Below are 6,000 nucleotides of genomic sequence, written 5' to 3'. Positions count from 1 at the left end.
TTGTTTCAAGTTCTGGCCCAACCCTGTACTTTATGACCTATCTTGAGTCTTACCTATTTCCTTGACAAACCCACAAGAAGGAAAATTATATTGTCCCTTGCAGAATTACTGCACTTTAGATGATAAGATTAGATAAGACATTTATTAAGGCCTTAACTATGGGATGGGGGGGGGGGAAGATCGATGGGGAGAGACAGACAGACAGAGATTTAAGAGTAGAGAACACATGTTGTTCTTCCTACATTTTTGAAGAGGAATATTTGGGTCAAGGTACAGTGTGTTTGGTTGTGGCTGATCACGCCAATACAGATTCAGAAGGCTCTACCACAGCCAGGCCCAAGTAGTCAGTCCATCAGAACAAGCAGCTCAGCTTGAGAGAAAACCTCAGTGTCCATCCAGTACTGCATTCTGCCAGGTGACCTTCAGAATCTTCCTTAGACACTTCATTTGGAAGTGCTTCAGTTTCCTGCCACAGTGCTGGTAGTAAACTGCCCAGGTTTTAGACACACAAAATTGAAGTCATCACAATGGCTCTGTGGACCCTCCGTTTGGTAAGTGACCAATACCCCGCTGCTTTCTCGCCCTTTTCTTTTGGAGCCTCCCAAACAGTGAGCCAGGGCTAGCACTATGAGCCAACTTCATTATCTATTTGTATATACCTGCCGCCAAGTAAATAACATAGCCAACATTTACTGAGGCCAATGGGTCCACATCTGGACAGTGATGCTGGCTGGTGGGGGTGCCTGCTGGTGGGAGTGCTGGCTCGTGGGGATGCGGGCTGGTAAGAACGTCTGTTTTCTTGGTGTTGTCAGGCCAAAGCCAGCACCAGCAGCAGAAAATCAATCAGTTCGGTAGGCAGCATCTCAGCCTCAGAGGCTGCCATCGAGTGCCCAGCCCTCTGCCAACCACAAGTCCAGCCCCATCTCCTCTCCACTTCAATCCTGGCCTATCACTCACTTCCCACCCAGGGCTCCAAGAAGGGATGGCACGGGCTGAGCAGCCGCCACACCTCAGTAACACGTCTTGGCAGACAGGCTCAACTAGACTGAGGTAACTGTTGGTGAGGTAGGGAGACATCATATAAAAGGGAGAAGAAAAGGAGGTGGAGGAAGGCACCTGCCCACAGGTAAGGTAGAAAAGTCATGTCATAAGATCCGTGCCCAGCTCTCCCTGACCCCATTTGGGTTGTTTTTTTTTTTTTTTTTATTCATTTTTCCAAATTTTCCCCTCCCTCCCTCCACTCCCTCCCCCCGATGGCAGGTAATCCCATACATTTTACATGTGTTACAATATAACCTAGATACAATATATGTGTGTAAATACCATTTTCTTGTTGCACATTAATTATTAGCTTCCGAAGGTATAAGTAACCTGGGTAGATAGACAGTAGTGCTAACAATTTACATTCGCTTCCCAGTGTTCCTTCTCTGGGTGTAGTTATTTCTGTCCATCATTGATCAACTGGAAGTGAGTTGGATCTTCTTTATGTTGAAGATTTCCACTTCCATCAGAATACATCCTCATACAGTATCATTGTTGAAGTGTATAATGATGATCTGGTTCTGCTCATTTTATTCAGCATCAGTTGATGTAAGTCTCTCCAAGCCTCTCTGTATTCATCCTGCTGATCATTTCTTACAGAACAATAATATTCCATAACATTCATATACCATAATTTACCCAACCATTCTCCAATTGATGGACATCCATTCATCTTCCAGCTTCTAGCCACTATGAAAAGGGCTGCCACAAACATTTTGGCACATACAGGTCCCTTTCCCTTCTTTAGTATTTCCTTGGGATATACTGTGCTTCCTTCTTTTAGGCACTTCTTCCAACAACATAGATTATAGATGCCCAAAATGAACAAACAACAAAAAAAAAGAACCTGATCATAAAAAATGTCTGTGGTGATAGGGAATATCGAATATCAAGACACCTTCTCAGAAGAATATGTCAGGCTCTCCATGCCAAGTCCGCTCCTCTCTTTTTACTTTTTTACTGTTAGGATTACTAAGTGAGAACTGAGGTTGTCTGGATAGTTACAAGGTGAGAACTCAGGTTGACTTGATAGAGGGGGCAAGCTCATTGGCTGAGGTGGTTCTTCCCAGAAGCCCTTGCATTATCCCACGCCCATTCTCTGGGAGGATAAAGAGGACAGCAATCCAGGAAGAGGAGAGGACTCTCTGCATTACATCAGGCCTGACGGAGCTCTCTGCAGGAAGGGAAGTCACTTCTAAGGACAAGAGTTAACAGCAACTGCCTGGAGACAACGGTTCACTACAGGAAGAAGAATCTGACGGAGAGATTTGAGTAGACACAGCAGATCTCTTCCCAGAGAGCGATCCAGCAGCTTCTAGAGACGACAGCACGCAACAATTGGCGCCCAACGTAGGTAAAAAAAGGAGAAGATATGCCAAATGTAGCGAGCTGTCGTCTCCAGAAGCTGCCAGATCGCTCTCTGGGAAGAGATCTGCTGTGTCTTCTACTCAAATCTCTCCAACAGATTCTTCTTCCTGTAACGAACCGTTGTCTCCAGGCAGTTGCTGTTAACTCTTGTCCAAAGAAGTGACTTCCCTTCCTGCAGAGAGCTCCGTCAAGCCTGATGCAATTCAGAGTCTTTCTTCTTGAATCCTGGCTCTGAATCTCCTCCAGCTCTTATCCTTCTCCAGGCCGATCTGCTCTGCGCCCAGTGCTGTCCTCTCTTTTATTCTCCCAGAGAATGGGCGTGGGATAATGCAAGGGCTTCTGGGAAGAACCACCTCAGCCAATGAGCTTGCCCCCTCTATCAAGTCAACCTGAGTTCTCACCTTGTAACTATCCAGACAACCTCAGTTCTCACTTAGTAATCCTAACATCTCCCCCTTTCTTTTGATTTAGAACATAGGACAGTCATGACCTTGAAACATAAATCCATCAATATGGGAAGTATTACAGATAATTACATAAATGACCTTGAAACATAAATCCATCAATATGGGAAGTATTACAGATAATTACATAAATTACATAAGCATATAGTAACATAGTAACATAACACATGCTAGAAGTATATAACATAATCATAAATTGAAAATTTATAAATGTCCATAAGTCCATTGTCCATTAGTCTCATCTTGTGTGAGGAAGTCCAATGATTCCTGCTGGTTTTAAAGTTCTTTAACAGTCTTCTTATTATCCATGCTCTTTCAGTGTCAGATGTTTCTTAGATCTTCTCCTTTATTTTGAGGTCTTTCTCTTTTTCTGTCTCTCTCTGATGGACAAGGCGAATATGACTCGTTGGCACCCATCTGATTCCTTCTCCTGCTGAAGAAATACAAGAAAACCCTCTCTCCCAGGCATTTAACCTATCTAATTTCCTTCTATTTACCACTTTCTAAATCTCTTCTCATCATCTGACAATTACATTGGAGTTGTTTGCACTGGGCACAGCCCTGTTAGTTTAAAAGGCCTGTATTCTCCCCAAGTGTAATCCATTTTTGCAATCTGATTGCCTTTTGACTGACTTATCAGGTAATCCCTTTCTGCCATGTGATTGCTTCTCTGCTGATTGATTAAATCAGAGTCCTGGCCTTCTAAAGGTTCTTTGGGTGTAACATCAGCTGCCATCATGCCCCAAGTCTTTTTTGCCTGGGACCCTGGACCTGGGCCCCTCATCCCATTTCCCTGAATTATTCTACACTCTGATGCCCAATGGAGTCCTCTGTTGCATTTTGGACATGGGGTTTTAGGTCTTCTCTCACCCTGTCTTCTCACTGTATCTCCATACCTACACTGAGCTCTTAGATGTCCAATTTTTCCACATTGAAAACATCTCCGAGTTTCTCTAGAAGTCCCTTGCCAGGAGGGACCCTGTCTTTCCATGTTCATCATTGTCCGGGTGTAAAAAGCATTTGTTCCCACTGTAGCACAGCGTCTTATGATCTCCTCTAAAGGAGCATCTTTGTCTAATCCCCATATAATTCTTTTGCAAATCTCATTGGCATTTTCCTTAGCCAGATGTCTGGTCATTATTTCTGTAGCTGCATTTTCTCCAATAGTTCTTTTGACAGCAGTTTGCAAACGTCCCACAAAATCTGCAAAAGGTTCATTGGGACCTTGCTGTATTTTAGTGAAAGCCTCTCCACGATCTTTCTGTCCAGGAAGGACACCCCAAGCTTTTATTGCAGCCTTAGCAATTTGTTCATATATTGTCATGGTGTAATTAATCTGTTCCGAATTCTCTCCATATCGACCTTCACCAGCCAAGTGCTCAAAAGTGAATTGTGTGTTAACTCCTATTTCCAAATTGCATCTGACTTGAATTTTACATAATTCATGAAATTCCGCAAGCCATAATAAATTTTCTCCAGGTTCCAGGCATATCCTTGCTATGGATTTCCAATCATTCGGGGTTAGGACTTCATAAGACAAACCATCTAGTAACATTTTGACATAAGCTGATGTAGTCCCATAAAGGGTACAACCTTTTTTCAAATCCTTAATTTTATTCAAATCTAAAGGTGCATATCTTCTCATTTTATGACCTACAGAATCAATATTTTCAATCACAGGATATGCATGTATAAAATCACTTATATCCTGTCCTTCTCTCTTAGCTTTAACCAATGCTTTTTCTAATCTTGTCATAGGCTTAGGCTTCTTCACAGGCAATTCTGTTTGTGTTTCTGCCTCTTCCCCTCTTTCTTCCTCCATCTCTGAAGGTGGGGTTGATGTGGGCCTGTCAATAATCTGTTCTCTAGGCAGGGTTGAAGCTTCTTCAAGAGAATCATACCATAATTCCTCATTTAAATCCTCTTGCTCTAGGGAAAGATCTTGATCTTTCCTTTTTTCCTCACACTTCCTCCTCTGTTCATTTTTAGAACTTTTCCTTCTCCTACAACTTGCTTGATAGTTTAAGGCTAATTGAACTATGTTGTAGATATAAAATACTTCTGCAGAAATTGAACGAGGCCCATTTTTTGCTTGAAATTCTTTCATTTCATATCCCACTAGCTTCCATTTATCTACATCTATCTTTTCTTCCTCTAAGAACCAAGGGGATGTGCGTCTTAATGCAGCCAAGAGTTTAGCAATCTGTACCCAGGTTACAAGTAAACTCTGCTCCTCAATTATCTTGATTATACTCTCTATAGTACCACTCCTGAATGGAGCTGAGGTTGCGTCTGGGGCTGAGGTTGAGTCGGCTGAGGTCCAGGGATTGAATATAGCTAACATCTGCCCCATTTCAGCTATAAGAGATTCCTGGTTTAGCCCTTAACAAGTTAAGTTCCTTATTTATCTATTAGCACGCTCACTTAATCTTTAACAAAGTTTCCTCGTTACTCACGGTTCTGGGTCAGAGAGACTGAGATCTAGATTGGAAGCTTTTCCACTGGAATCAGGACTGTGTCTGTCCCTGTTCGGGCGCCAAATTGCGAAGGTCTGGTCTAGCTCCTCTTGTCAGGATAAGTAAAAGTCCTTGCCCCACGTGTGGACGCCAAATGTAGCGAGCTGTCGTCTCCAGAAGCTGCCAGATCGCTCTCTGGGAAGAGATCTGCTGTGTCTTCTACTCAAATCTCTCCAACAGATTCTTCTTCCTGTAACGAACCGTTGTCTCCAGGCAGTTGCTGTTAACTCTTGTCCAAAGAAGTGACTTCCCTTCCTGCAGAGAGCTCCGTCAAGCCTGATGCAATTCAGAGTCTTTCTTCTTGAATCCTGGCTCTGAATCTCCTCCAGCTCTTATCCTTCTCCAGGCCGATCTGCTCTGCGCCCAGTGCTGTCCTCTCTTTTATTCTCCCAGAGAATGGGCGTGGGATAATGCAAGGGCTTCTGGGAAGAACCACCTCAGCCAATGAGCTTGCCCCCTCTATCAAGTCAACCTGAGTTCTCACCTTGTAACTATCCAGACAACCTCAGTTCTCACTTAGTAATCCTAACATTTTACTCCTGGAATATTATTAGGAGATAATTGTTTTTCAGAGCTAATTCAGCAAGAAAGCTTTGTCAGGCTCTCCATGA

Source organism: Sminthopsis crassicaudata, chromosome 3 (assembly GCF_048593235.1).
Source record: "Sminthopsis crassicaudata isolate SCR6 chromosome 3, ASM4859323v1, whole genome shotgun sequence".
Taxonomy (NCBI): Eukaryota; Metazoa; Chordata; class Mammalia; order Dasyuromorphia; family Dasyuridae; genus Sminthopsis; species Sminthopsis crassicaudata.
Note: the sequence above shows the minus strand (reverse complement) of the source record.